General features: G+C 40.2%; 1 long non-coding RNA gene across 1 annotated transcript; it reads right to left on the reverse strand.

The window, feature by feature from the left end:
• Nucleotides 1-3,392: 3,392 nt before the first annotated feature.
• Nucleotides 3,393-11,993, reverse strand: LOC117521562. The gene is made up of 3 exons (XR_004563968.1): nt 11,979-11,993; nt 4,210-4,220; nt 3,393-3,486 (listed from the first exon to the last, which is right to left on the reverse strand). It is a non-coding gene; the product is annotated as an uncharacterized LOC117521562 (long non-coding RNA).
• Between the last annotated feature and the right edge of the window lie 2,866 nt (nt 11,994-14,859).

Here is a 14,859-nt window from a genome sequence, read left to right on the forward strand (position 1 = left end):
AATGTCTTGTTTTGTCCAGAACCCAAAAAGGTCAGTACATCTCAAATCACCTAATTTTGGAGGAACTTCCCAGGTCACCCTCTCAGATTCTTATGAAAAAAAATGCAGGTGCACCTATAGCACAGATATGTTAAAAACTCAAATATTAGGTCTGGATCTCAAATAGTATTGAAGCCACAGCCCCTGGCAATTTTAGTTATTTGAATTTTACCAAATGAGGCTCTCAGTGCACTTCCAGCATGAATATCTACAATTGTATAGAATGCACAGCTTTGAAAGTCAGTGTACATGGCTAACGTTTTCTGTAGAATTTGAAAATCTTGTCAGATTTTGTGTTCATGTGCCCTTTTCTTTTCACAAGGCTCTAAAAATGTTTGAAAATTAAAAACACAAGAAAATGCTACTACCTTTAAGTGCTTATTACTCAAAGTATGCTAAATAAAGCACAGATTTTTTCTCCAATTAGTTTTGACATATTAAACCACATCTATAAGAAAACCAAACTTATTGCTATATCAGGAGTGCCAGAGCAATTTTTATAAATATGCTCTTTTTTTTTTTTTCTTCTAAAAATTGCTTGTTTTACATTGTCATTTGGCCCTGTGGCCAGATAACAGTTTCATATTTTTTTCACCATGAGTTCTTACATACCTGAAGATGATATGGTATCATGGATGATATGGTTGTGTTGTTATTGGCCTTCCTTCTGGAGTTATGACTTTTTGTTGTTGTTGTATATTAATTCAGGCATTCTAGCAGTCATGTAGGACCATACAGTGATAATTATTGTATGTGCAATAGTTTTCATTATGACTTTATTGTTAGCATCATATCATTGGACCTTGGTCCAGTCAATTTTTAAAAAAGTCATCAATTCCTAAAACAATGCTTTGCATTTAATGATTATCTAATCATTTAGAATCAGGTAAAATATCTAGAAGTTGAGCTGGTCACTGATACATGTCAGTACGTGTCTCGCTGCATCTGATGTTAAATGCAAAATAAATTGGGTAAGTATTACTTAATGAAGTAATCCACTCTTGTCTGTACTTGTCCAAAGTCACTGACACATGTCAGTACTTGTCTTATTGCATCTGATGTCAGCAAAAAGTACACCTGCAAATTTCTTCGGAAGAATCTGAGAGACCTGCCGTGCGACTTGAGATGTACTGACTCAAAAATATTCAGTTTACTGTAAGAAAGGAGTAATGAAACCAGCAAATAATCACATTTAAGAAGCTGAAATTGGAATTTGGATAAGTTAAAAAAAAAAAAAAAAGACTCAAAATGATTATTCTGTTACCAAAATAGCTGTTGATTAATTTCCTAATCCATTAATCAATTAATTCTGTTGTTTTTAGATATCCATTTTTCATTTACTTTTACAGAAGTTGACCAGTTTAATTCAGACATTTCATCATGCATCATTCAACCGCTGTGTGCGTGTGAGAGCTTGTTAACCCGTCTGTTGTTTAAGTTGATTTAATCAATTACATTGACTGTTTCAGACATACATGAGGCACATTGTCTGGGTTGTGTGTGGAGGAATTGTACTCTGTGCAGATTATTCTTATTTTTAGGGTTCGGTATCGAGAACCAGTTCTTTTCGGGTATTGTTAAGAATTGATTCGATTCACCGACATCAGTAGCCTTTTTGCTTAATCATTCTCTCACCGGTCCTTCAGAGTGGCCGTTGTTTTTGATGGTGTTTGTCAGGAAAATAATAATTTCTCTACGTTGTTTGTAGACCCTGCAGCGGCTCTGTAATCAACTGTTTCTGCAGCACGACTCCACTTTGAAGCGTGAACCAATGAAGCAGTGCTTCGATCTGCTGGCTCGTTGGTTCTTTGATTCACTGCTCTTCAGAAGTGGAAAGTCTGCTTCTTAACCCCTCTCAAAGCCATTAAAATATGTCAATTGTGAGTCACTTTTGTGTGGATTAAAGTCACTAACTGGGACTCTTGTTGAAGTCAAGAAACGAGAATCATCCTCCGTCCAAACTCTGTGCGGCTCTCTGCCGAGAGAGAGTCCGGTCAGAATTAATAACTTCAAAATGAATCTCTGCTTTAAATAAGATGACACCTCTTTCCAAATGCTATAATACAGACACTAAACAACAATCGACTAAAACATTTTTTTCCCTCCCAAAATGAGACGTCCTGCATTCTTTATGAATGACATCCAGCACAGCCAGCTGCAAGAGCTCAGCTCAGATGTATGGAAAGACATCAATGCCATAATGTCTGAAAGGAGATGCTTTTGACAAAAAACTACAGGTTATGTTTATTTCTATTTATGTGCAAAGATCAAGGCTCCACCATGTAGAGTTTATTATGTCCAGAATTTAAGGATCCAGTGACCAATTTCATATTTATTTACTTTAAGACTCAGTAAAATGTTGTTGACATAGAAAACATGTAAAGCCTACTTTTAGTACACAGACAATTCACAAGAGGTATTGACAAGGGAATCAATAAGAAATCGGATCGATAAGCGGAATCAATAATAGTATCGATCGATAAAATTGTATCAGTACCCATCCCTACTTATTTTTCATATATTTTTCTTTTTCTTTTTTTTTTTTACATGATGTATCATTTCAACCCTGTAGGCCTCTGCATCCTTTCTTCAATATTATGGATCTGCTGAAGGGGTAATTGCCGTGCCTGATTGTTGCCTGCTGTGTCTAGAGTTTATTTGCAAAATGTTTGTTTGTGTGAACTAAAAACTATCGTGAGAAAAAAAAAATCTATGTCTAGGCTTGCATGGTTGTGCTCTGGTGTGCCTTTTGTTAATGAAGTTTGTTATGGAACTGTATTGCTCTTAAACTAAACCTTGCAGTACAATTTCACATATTGCAGTGATCATTTGAACTACAGTATATTTTATGGTTGAGTTTTGAAGTTATTTTATTGTTTTGAATGATGAGCAATGATGTGATGTCATTTTGGAAACGTGTTCCTGCCCACCAGATTCTGATTAATTTACGACAGATTATGGGGGTGGAGTTAGCAGTAAACAATCATTTTAATCCAAGTAATTCAATTTTACCAGCTCCAAAGTCTTCAACAGTATAAGTTTGGGTTGGTATGGCCCAATCTACTTAGTCCACTGCGTTCCCGAGCCAAGCTTGGTATCCATTTACATCTGGACGGACTGAGACAATGTACATTAGGTGTCTTATTCAAGGGTACAGACTGGGAGTATGAGTGGAATTCAAACCCAGGTCTATATATTGGCATGCTAGCTCCTTATCCACTCAGCTACCTGCTCTGCAACTTTGAGGGAAAACTCTGTATTCAACTTGAACACAACTTTAATATGAAACTTGTGTATCTCTCAGCAGTTTCTGTGCATGTCTCCATTTCTTGTTTAGTCAGGACGTGGTCCAAGGGCCTCATTTATTGACCATTTGTATGCACACATTTGTGCTTAAACCATACATATGAACATTTCTACACAAAGTATGGAATTTATCAACTTGTACTTTGATTAAATATATGCACAGTATCTAGTGGTATAACACGTGTAAGCTGCATCACTTTGTCCCCCACTGAGGCTGAACTTACAGTCCCTGGCATGGGAAGCAGGTACTCTAATCGTGAGACTGATGCCCTAGCGTGTGTCACTAGAATGTCTTTTAGCATTGGGGAGCCAGGTTTATTTCAGCACCTCCTGCTGGTCACCATTATGTGTGTAAACTGCAATTCTAAAGCATCACTGCTGTTCTCATACGCGCTTTGTTTCCTCAAATTAAAAGATAAAAACCTCTCTCAGTGGCCACGGAGCTCTGTGGATTTTTCCGCAAGAAATCTATCCTTGCGGGCTGCCGGAGCACTCCGCATCAAAACAGTGAGCGTCGTCTCTGGACCTGTTGCCGGAGTTGGCTACAGCTCTGCACAGCAGACAGGGGTGGTGTGAGTGGCCCGCTGCGGCGCTTACCGAGCCTGCAGACTCGGTAAGCGTATTGGAGGCAGTGAGAGCGAGGCCTTAAGCATTTAAAAATGAGTACACTTTAAAGAAATTATAGCTAGCCTTACATTAGTCTAGCCATCCTCCTTTTTGTCATCTGCCTTTGCCATAAAGGCAGTCTGTATGGATAAACTATGGTCTGTTACACCACAACACTAATTTTGCTTGGTGTTGTAGTAAGAAAGAAGAAACATCAGTTCTTTGCAACAGCTGTGTTTGCTCATGTTATTTTTCCACTTTGAAAATGGCTTGGCCCTGCAGATCAGTCTCAACAAGGCCTCATCCAAATGTAAATCAGCTTCAAATTCAGCTTTTACCTGCATACGCTGCCTTGTGGCACTGACGCTTGTCTGCACCTCTTTAAAAACATGAAGCTCCTTTCCTCATGGTTTCTTCACAGCTTGTTGTTGGCTGTTAACAGAATACAAACCGAGCACATTGTTTGTCCAAGGCCACTAATGATCTGTTTGCTGTTTGTAATCCGGTTGGTCACGGTTGCTCACTGGTGTGAGTCCTGCCTCCATGACAGACTCTATACCTCCACTGCCTTGCATGCCAGCAGTATTAATATGTGTTGCTGTTGGGCTTTGATGCAGCTTCCCATGCCACAGTTGGCAGTGTGCACAATTTCTCAGGGAGGGGAAATATTTGCTGAAGTAATCTATTTGAGTTCATGCATGGCTGTCTGTTTTTATTTTGAAATGACTTGACACTTGCACACAGTTTTCAGTGCCAGAATTCCAGGCCGACCAGCCTATAAGCCTTTAGGCATCAGAAACAGTCGTTTCAGAGTTGATGTGAAAATGAGCGTTTGATGAATGTGCAAGTCAGGTAGGTAGCCAGGTGTGTGTGTGTGTGCACATCCATGTGTTAACTAGCAAAAATAAGTCTGAGCCAAAGGAAGGAGTTTGCAGAGAAGGCAGTGGCTGGTAGCAGCCCTTACATAAGCAGGGCTGTTCAAACTGAACAGTGTGTCCTGAGCACTGGAGTGAAGAGACGCAGCAGAGGGATTTGACCATTTTTATACCAAGGATCATCTTTGACTCTGTACGACAGCGGTGCAAGAATGGAGTGCCTAGTAGGAGTAAATGGTGTGTTTTCTGCATGTCTTATCATTTTTGTTTATATTGGCTTGTGCCATGATAAGGTTCACAGGGATGTTTTGACCATCTCTGTCCTGCTTTGAATCGAGGCCCTGTTTGTCCCCAGATGCTGGAGATGCTGGAGATCATGGTGATTGATTTTTGGTCTTTACAGTTTTTTTTGTTGTTTTTTTTTTAATGTTTCAGGTACAGTATGTACGGGCTGGTTCGCAGTATATGGCAATGTTCCGAAAGCAGATGTTCTGTTTGAGGTATACAGTAGTGTTCAGAATAATAGTAGTGCTATGTGACTAAAAAGATTAATCCAGGTTTTGAGTATATTTCTTATTGTTATATGGGAAACAAGGTACCAGTAGATTCTCACAAATCCAACAAGACCAAGCATTCATGATATGCACACTCTTAAGGCTATGAAATTGGGCTATTAGTAAAAAAAGTACAAAAGGGGGTGTTCACAATAATAGTAGTGTGGCATTCAGTCAGTGAGTTTGTCAATTTTGTGTAACAAACAGGTGTGAATCAGGTGTCCCCTATTTAAGGATGAAGCCAGCACCTGTTGAACATGCTTTTCTCTTTGAAAGCCTGAGGAAAATGGGATGTTCAAGACATTGTTCAGAAGAACAGCATAGTTTGATTAAAAAGTTGATTGGAGAGGGGAAAACATATACGCAGGTGCAAAAAATTATAGGCTGTTCATCTACAATGATCTCCAATGCTTTAAAATCGACAAAAAAAAAAAAAAGAGATGCGTGGAAGAAAACAGAAAACAACCATCAAAATGGATAGAAGAATAACCAGAATGGCAAAGGCTCACCCACTGATCAGCTCCAGGATGATCAAAGACAGTCTGGAGTTACCTGTAAGTGCTGTGACAGTTAGAAGACACCTGTGTGAAGCTAATTTATTTGCAAGAATCCCCCGCAAAGTCCCTCTGTTAAATAAAAGACGTGCAGAACAGGTTACAATTTGCCAAAGAACACATCAACTGGCCTAAAGAGAAATGGAGGAATATTTTGTGGACTGATGACAGTAAAATTGTTCTTTTTGGGTCCAAAAGTTGCAGACAGTTTGTGAGACGACCCCCAAACTCTGAATTCAAGCCACAGTTCACAGTGAAGACAGTGAAGCATGGTGGTGCAAGCATCATGATATGGGCATGTTTCTCCTACTATGGTGTTGGGCCTATATATCGCATACCAGGTATCATGGATCAGTTTGGATATGTCAAAATACTTGAAGAGGTCATGTTGCCTTATGCTAAAGAGGACGCGCCCTTGAAATGGGTGTTTCAACAAGACACTGACCAAAGCACACTAGTAAACGAGCAAAATCTTGGTTCCAAACCAACAAAATTAATGCCTCGCAGATGTGAAGAAATCATGAAAAACTGTGGTTATACAACTAAATACTAGTTTAGTGATTCACAAGATTGCTAAAAAAGCAGTTTGAACATAATAGTTTTGAGTTTGTAGCCCAATTTCATAGCCTTAAGAGTGTGCATATCATGAATGCTTGGTCTTGTTGGATTTGTGAGACTCTACTGAATCTACTGGTACCTTGTTTCCCATGTAACAATAAGAAATATACTCAAAACCTGGATTAATCTTTTTAGTCACATAGCACTACTATTATTCTGAACACTACTGTATAAACAAATCGGACAGTGAGCTTTGCATAGCTGAAATCTGTGCATCATAGCTGAAGTTGTGTGTAAATTCTTTGGCAGCTATCACTAAAAAGAAGAGGGGGAAAAAACCCCCACAGTAGCTTCAAGGAGAAGAGCCATGTAATGTGCAAAATGTCCTTTTGAAGAGTGACCGTAAAAGTATAGAAAGCGTGACACAACTCACAGCTCTTTCCTGAATTCAGGGCGGCTTGTCAGCATGTGCATCACCACAGGGAGTCTTTAATGATATAAAAATACCTGCTTTTATTCATTTTATTAAAGTTACAGGAAAGTTTGGCAGCAATATCCAGAAAATTTGTAGGATCCCCACATCCAGGGGAGGATTAATGCGTGCGCTCACCTGGGCTGAAAGTCAGGGGCCCCAAGTGGCTGTTTCTCTTTTTATATGTTTCTATGATACCCGGCCTCCATGTGAGCTTCACTACAGGGAGCCTAAAACAACAGTGTGTGGTAGGAAATGCTGTGTATGTTGATGTGCAAGCTGAAAAATGCACATGTTCACACATTTATTTCTGTTAGATCTGCCCTATGGTGTACAACTGTTCAAAACATATTCTTAGTGATGAAAATTTTATCCCATTAAGTCTTCATGGTCCTTGACCCAATAAGTCTTTTGGTCAGTGTACAGATCCAACATTGTGTTTTCACTGACCAGTTCTGTACTGTATTGAAAGTTGAGTTAATAATTTTAAACTAGTTAAAAACTTGGAATGTAAGTGCCTTGTTTTTTCAGAGTGAGTGCTCTGCACACTTGTTGATTCTTGTATATAGTGACAGAGTGAACGCTCTCTGTTAATCCTCTACAGCCCAGGCAAGATTATAATCTTTTTTTTACACATTTTACAGTAGCAAGGCTCCCATTTTGAGTTAAATGGGAAGTGGTCGGTAATTTATGCAGATCCAGTTTGTCCACAGTAGGTTCTGTGATGAATGATATGTGCACAACTTAATAATCGGTCTTATCAGACGTTTCACCGTGCAGCAAAGTACAGAAGAGTTGGGAGTAGGGATGGGTATCAAGAACCGGTTCCTTTTGGGTATCGTTAAGAAATGATTCGATCCACCGTCATCAATAACCTTTTTACTTAACGATTCCCTTATCGGTCCTTCAGAGTGGCTGTTGTTTTTGGGGGTGTTTGTCAGGAAAATTATAATTTCTCTACATTAATTACAGACCCTGCAGCGGGTCTGTAATCAACTTTTCTGCAGCGCAGCTTTGCTTTGAACCTTGAACCAATCAAAGCACTGCTTCGATCATTGCTTCGTTGATTAATTTTTTTCTTTCGCTTTCCCCCGTTAAAACCCTAAAGAGCATGTGGCTGTCAGTATTATTTACCTTTTTTTATGTTAAACCAACCTGTTATGGTTTTCTTAAACAGTTGATAGATGTATTTTATAACTTAAAAATGCGATGATGCTAACACGTTAGCATGTCTGTGGCATTTTCAATTTTAAAGTTAGCATTAAGCAGTTACTGGACTACTGGAATTAATTTGAATAAGGAAAGTTTTTTTTCTCACCAAAATGGATGCTGCACTCACTGCAGTTTATTGTCTGGAATAGCCCCAGATTGCAATTCAGAGCTTCTAGAATTCAAACATTTTCGTGCACGTGGTGTTGGGAGTAATTTTGGGTTTCAGCTTTTTTTTTGTTTTTCACCACTTTCATCCCTGAATATGTGAAATTGTGAGTCACTTTTGTGCGGCTTAAGGTTACTAACTGGGACTCCTGTCTTGTTGCAAGAAAGAAACAAGAATCGTCCTTCGTTCTGTTCACACAGCTCCAAACGCTGTGCGGCTCTCTGCCGAGTCAAGTTAGAACGATAGAATCCACTCGGAATTAATAACTTCAAAGCGAAACACTGTTTTATTTTTATTTATGTCCAGAGATCAAGGATACAGTGACCACTTTCATATTTATTTACTTTAAGACTCAGTGAAATACATAGAAAACCTGTAAAGCCTACTTTTAGTACAAAATTCACAAGAGGTATTGATAAGGGAATCGGATCGATAAGCAGAATCGATAATGGCATCTATCGATAAAATCTTATCAATACCCATCCCTAGTTGTCTGCTCCGTGTGGTCATGCAGATAGTTTTGTTCTGCTGTGAAACGCACGCACACATGGTGCAAATTGAAGAGGAATCTGAATCTTAACTGGCTGTCGAGCTTTGCATGAGTACACACATGGCGAGGGGAGCGCACGTTCAAAACAGAACTCGGGGTATCCAGTGATGATGGCCTACTTCTTAAATCACATTTCTGTGCTTCATTTCACATAACTAACAGTGATATAGGGCACCACAGTCTCGCTCTAGGGTGGACGCTAAAGGGGTAAAATATGATGCATATCAATCAATCAATCAATCAATTTTTTTATATAGCGCCAAATCACAACAAACAGTTGACATAATTTCTCTACTTCTGGGGAAAAAACACAGCATTTTCTGCGTTTTTGGGCAAATTACATACAAACAGTGAAAATACAAAGAAAAAGTGACAATACAGTGGGAAAGTGGACAACACAAACATGTCGAGGCGGTTTTGCAGACGAGAGAACGCAGCTATTCTGGTTAGCTGCATAGGCTAACACTTACCAACACGATGCCTCCCACTCACTTTGTCTTCCCTTCTGCAATGATAACCGCAAAAAAAAAAATTTTTTGCGACTGCTTCGGTGATTGTAGTTGAAAACAACACAATACACCATTTTTCCATGTGAAGTTATGCTGTGTGTATATTTTGCACAAAGGCAGCAGAGGTCCCCATAAGTGGTCAAATCCCGTGATATCACGCAGGGTTCAAACGAGACTGCAGTGCCCTATTGTTACAACAAATTGCCTGACCTACTGGACACGCAAAGCTATTGCAGGACACAACTGTCAGTCATCCAGCAAGTCCCAGTTAGGAACCTGAGGAGGCGGGATTTCCTCACTGTGATGTTATGCAGTGTGTGTGTGTGTGTGTATACATGTACGTGTACATAGAGCATTTGTATACGCCTGAGGTGCCAACTGTTTCAGACCTTGTTGTCATTGCTTTCTAAAACCAGAAGAGTGTCTTCTAAACTCGGCCGGTTTCTGTTGCTGCAGGCAGTAAGTTAAGTGTAACATGACTGTTGACATTTTCTTCAATGTGCGATTCACAATAAAGACATTTTAATGTCAAAGCACCTGTACGCTCAAGACTTGGGAAAGTCACAGCGCCACTAGGAGATGCTGATGTCAACCTAATGGGACTCGGTATATGTGGCAAAGTTTTATGGCGGCCAACATGGCTGCCAAAACTAGAAAAAACATACTACAGTAATAATTTGTTTCACAGAGTAGTAAAAATGCACATGAAACCATTTTAGGACATCAGCAATTCAACTAAATTGTTTTTGATATGATCCTACATGTAGACCAAGGTCAATTTCAAGATGACATCTAATATTGTGATGATAACCAGTGATGCCGGTAATGCATTACTCTAATCGGACTTCTTTTTTTTTTTTTTCAGTAATGAGCAATCTAATGCGTTAATCTTTCCAAATCAGTAATCAGATTAAAGTTACTTCTCCTAGTCACTGTGCATTACTATTGTTTTTGTATTGTGGGTCGATCGCAGCACGTGAGTAGGGGGAGGTTGGCGTTCGGTTGAACTGCCCACTTAGCCCACTTTCAGCAAGCTGCAAGCACAGAGCCGAGTTGTAATACAGTTGTCTCTCAAAGCATGGTGATGCTCAGAGCTATGGTTTTACAAATACATTTTTACACTTTTTTTTTTTCTTTAAAACTCTGTGCCACTGTGTGTCTCCTCGCTAAAAACAGCTGATCTGCGACGCACAAATATTAACTTTTTTTTTTTTTTCTTCTTCTTCCACCCAAATGCACCAAACTCTCTTTTTGAGGATGGCATGATGTAAAAAAACTGCTAAACACTGTCAAGCTGGTCATGTTTTCTGCATAAATAAATGTTATCAGAGAGAAAACTGACCCACCTTTCGTCAAAAAAGTGACAGCTGCCAATCAAAATCGGCCACGTCACTAAGCCCCGCCCCCTCTATGACGTCATAGCCAATCAGAATCGATGACGTCACTATGTCCCGCCCCTAAGCCCCTCCCCTAGTCCCGCCTCCAAGCCCCGCCCCTTATGACGTCACAGCCAATCATAATCGATGACGTCATTATGCCCCGCCCCTAAGCCCCGCCCCTGATCCCGCCTCCGAGCCCCCGCCCCTTATGACGTCACATCCAATCAGAGTCGATGACGTCAGTATGCCCCGCCCCTAAGCCCCGCCCCCAGCTCCTCCCCTAGTTCCGCCCCTGGCTCCTCCCCTAGCCCCACCCCCAAGCTCCTCCCCTAACCCCGGCCAAGCACCGCCTCCAAGCCATACCTCCCCTCCCACCCAGGGTCTAATATTTTAATGTCATTTTATTTCATGAATTAAAGAACGATTAAAAATACCTAGATCTTTTTAATGTATTAAAGAATTAACTAATTCTGAAATAATTAAACATAAATCACTGTCTATTATTTAATGACCCTTTAATATCTTTAATTCTTAAATTATTACGTTTCCTTTTCTGTTTTTTAATTCGTAAATTAAAGAAGGGGAACAAATACCCGTCTCTCTCGGCTGTAAGTCTTTGCAGCAAGACGGTCAAATACCCACGCATAGAGCCGCTCGCGGAAACATGACCCCACGGCTGTAAAACCTGTTGCAGACGCTGTGTCTGTGTGAGTGCGTGTGTGTGTGCGGGTGGGTGTGTGTGTGTGTGTGTGTGTGTGTGTGTACGCGCACAGCTAACCAGAAAGTTAATTAATCTGATAACTGAAAAGTTATCTTTTATGATGATAAACTGCTAAAAAATTTTATCTTTATTACAGATAACTGATAACTATTAGTATTGAATTGGACGTGGCCACATCAGATTACACTGTCGGTTTCCGGTTTCACTTTAAGCACCGCAGGGGCTGCTGGGTAAATTCAAGGATCACAAACACAAAGAACACATGAAAAATGAATAAACAAAAAATAAAACCCCAAACACTGTCATCATCTTTCAAAAGCAGTAAAACACAGTATTAGAAGTCACAGTTTATCTCTGTATTAGATACACCGTCATCTACGAACTAAAAGCTGCTGCTTTTTTCACACACTTTCAACCCTGCAGCTTAAACAACCGAAATACATTCATTAATGCATTGATTGGCAGAGTAAAATACACGTAGTAAATATAAATTCTTACCTGTTAGTTTCAGTGGGATTCATCTGAATAAATAATCCACATAAAGCGTCCTTTTTTAAAATCCAAAACAGTGTCGAAACGTGAAGAAAAGTCCTTCCCTCTGTACACACAGCTGCTCCATGAGAGCTCCTCTCCCCCACCGAGTCTTGGCAATTAAATTACAACTGCAAAGAAATAAAATAGCGTTAAAATTAGTGTGTTTTGTTTTTGTGTCGAGTGGACAAGGCACTGTAACGTCCAAAGTGAACCTGAACTACACTACCCACAATGCTCCCTGCGTCCACCGGCCAATCATGTTTTGCGCTTAATGATGATGTCATCAGCAAGCGACAGGGAGCCAGTCTGCTCAGTGGCTATTCACCTTGTTCAGGAAGTCAGGGTGGGTGGCGCCATTTTGTCAAGCAACTTCCGGTTTGCCACTGCGTCATTGATTATCTACATGGGAACACAGTACACTAGAAGTGTCCGAACATGAGCAGCATTAATTGTTCAGTTTGTAGGTGCCACAACAACTGGAAGAAGAGGAAACTATCACTTTCAGAACGATGTTTTGAACATGGAAAGCAGAGATCTGAGTGCTGTGGACCAGCATTTAATTTGTTCCCCCCTCCATTGAAATACGAGGATCTCCGGAGCTGGCTAAAGGCGCTGAATTTGAAAAATCCACCCAGACGTCCCTGTCTGTTCTTTTCATTTTATGGAGGAAAAAAAAAACCCACACCACTGGATCTTTACCTAGAGAAATTATTGGACTATAACGCTCTGTTGAAGAAGCCACAGCGGATGCTAGTGAGACAAACGGGTAAGCTGTGTTTGTAGCATTAGCTGCTATCTTATTTACTCATTTTCTGTCATTTGATACAACCAAACACTGCATGAAATAACACCATACGCAGTGTTGTATAAAGTACCGGAAAATCACACTTAAGTAAAAGTACAGATACCCATTTAAAAAAAATACTTTGGTAGAAGTTCAAGTCACTGATTGAAATGCTACTCAAGTAAAAGTCTTAAAGTATCTAGTATTTATTGTACTTAAGTATGACAAGTAATGTACAACTAAATGTACTCAAGTATTAAAAGTACAAGTAAATGTTAATAATCAAAAATGGACTGGTTTTTTTTTTTTTATATTACAAAGTTTATCTAGGCTTGTAAATGGCTGGTAGTATTAGTCAAAATACTGAAAATTGTGTACATCACACAAAAACACTTCAGAAACAAGGTTTCAAAACCTAAACGAGAGTAGGCTACTCACTAGGTGTTCACAGGAAACAGTTATTTATAGTTATTTTCATTGTTACATGGTTTTATCTTTTCTGTTTTGTTTCATTAGGTTCTTTTTGTCTCTTTCTCTAATGCTAATGCTGCATTTACACATAACGACGACAAGTCACGAATGCCACGAAGTACACATTCTTGGCCGCTGATCACGAATGTGATTATTCGGGGCAGAGGCGTCAGGTGTCCTCAGGAACTGCTGCAACCTGTTACCACACGTTACAATTAATGGCACATGTTGCCGGAGAATTATCAGGAACCATTACACACGGTCAAGAATAGTGTTCCGCGTTGCTACGCGCTATTGCGCGTAATAGCGCATCGTTAAGTTCTGTCACGTTGTGAACGAGGTGAATTGTCTCCACACACACACTCATATTCATCCAACCAAATTCAGATCGCTCCAGTTTTTCAGAAGAACTTTGTGACTGCATGCGTAGTTGGGCTCTGTGCCATGGAGTGGCGCAGAGAGGAGGAGGAGGACAGCGCCAGATGTGTGGCTTCATGCGGCTCTCGTCTGGCGCATTTTCCCAAACATCAGGCACATGCAGCAGGTGGAACACCTGCAGGAGCGCGCTGAAGAGCACTGAAATTTGGATTTTAGCCGACTTGGTGTCAGCAATCAAACTGAATGTTGTGCATCAGGGTTTAATTATGCACGCGCTTCTTCCTCCGCCGGACTGGAGGAGTTGCAGAGATGTCGGGCAGCACGTGAGTCTCCTCTCGCTCCTCTGGTTGCTCTGGCTCAGACTCGTTCTCCCGCTCATCGGTTACAACAGCAAGTGGAACACCTGCAGGAGCGTCCTGAGGAGCTTCAGCAGGAACTGTGGAACGACATTTGGAGCCGAGTTTAATTGTGCGCACGTGACAGAAAACAGATTCACATTGAAAACGCCATAGACATATTAACGCGTTGGCATCTGTCCCGTTTTTAAGTTATCAAATACATCTATCAACTGTTTCAGAAGACCATAACAGGTCGGTTTAACATAAAAATATTAAATATTACTCACAGACATATGCTCTTCAGGGTTTTAGCGGGGAAAAACAATGACTCCATGAATCGTAGATTGAAGCACTGCTTTGATTGGTTCAAGGTTCAAAGCAAAGCCGTGCTGCAGAAAAGTTGATTACAGACCCGCTGCATGTCTGTAATCAGTGTAGATAAATGATCATTTTCCTGACAAACACCCCCCAAGTGCGCAACTGCAAAAAAGCCTGCTGGACATGCCTCATGACAAATCGGCCTGACTTTGTTGCAGTCACTCGTAATCAGTGGTGTCTCTGGGTGAAAACACGACTTTTTTCGCATACATGTCAACCCCTTTGAGGGTCCACCTGTGTAACCAAGTGAGAAAATCCATAAAATCAACACAAAATCCTTATAACCTCCAAATCACACCAAAATCAGTTTTATTACAGTACACACAACCGCATAGCGGTATCACATAACTGGGTTTTTGTCCACATATTATGAGTTGCCACAATGACATTAAAGTCAGGATCATTAGTATTTCCTCCACAGTTGAATTTCAAACAATAGAGATCTAGTATTCATACGTCAAGCTGAATTTTATAG

Source organism: Thalassophryne amazonica, chromosome 12 (assembly GCF_902500255.1).
Source record: "Thalassophryne amazonica chromosome 12, fThaAma1.1, whole genome shotgun sequence".
NCBI classification, from domain to species: Eukaryota; Metazoa; Chordata; class Actinopteri; order Batrachoidiformes; family Batrachoididae; genus Thalassophryne; species Thalassophryne amazonica.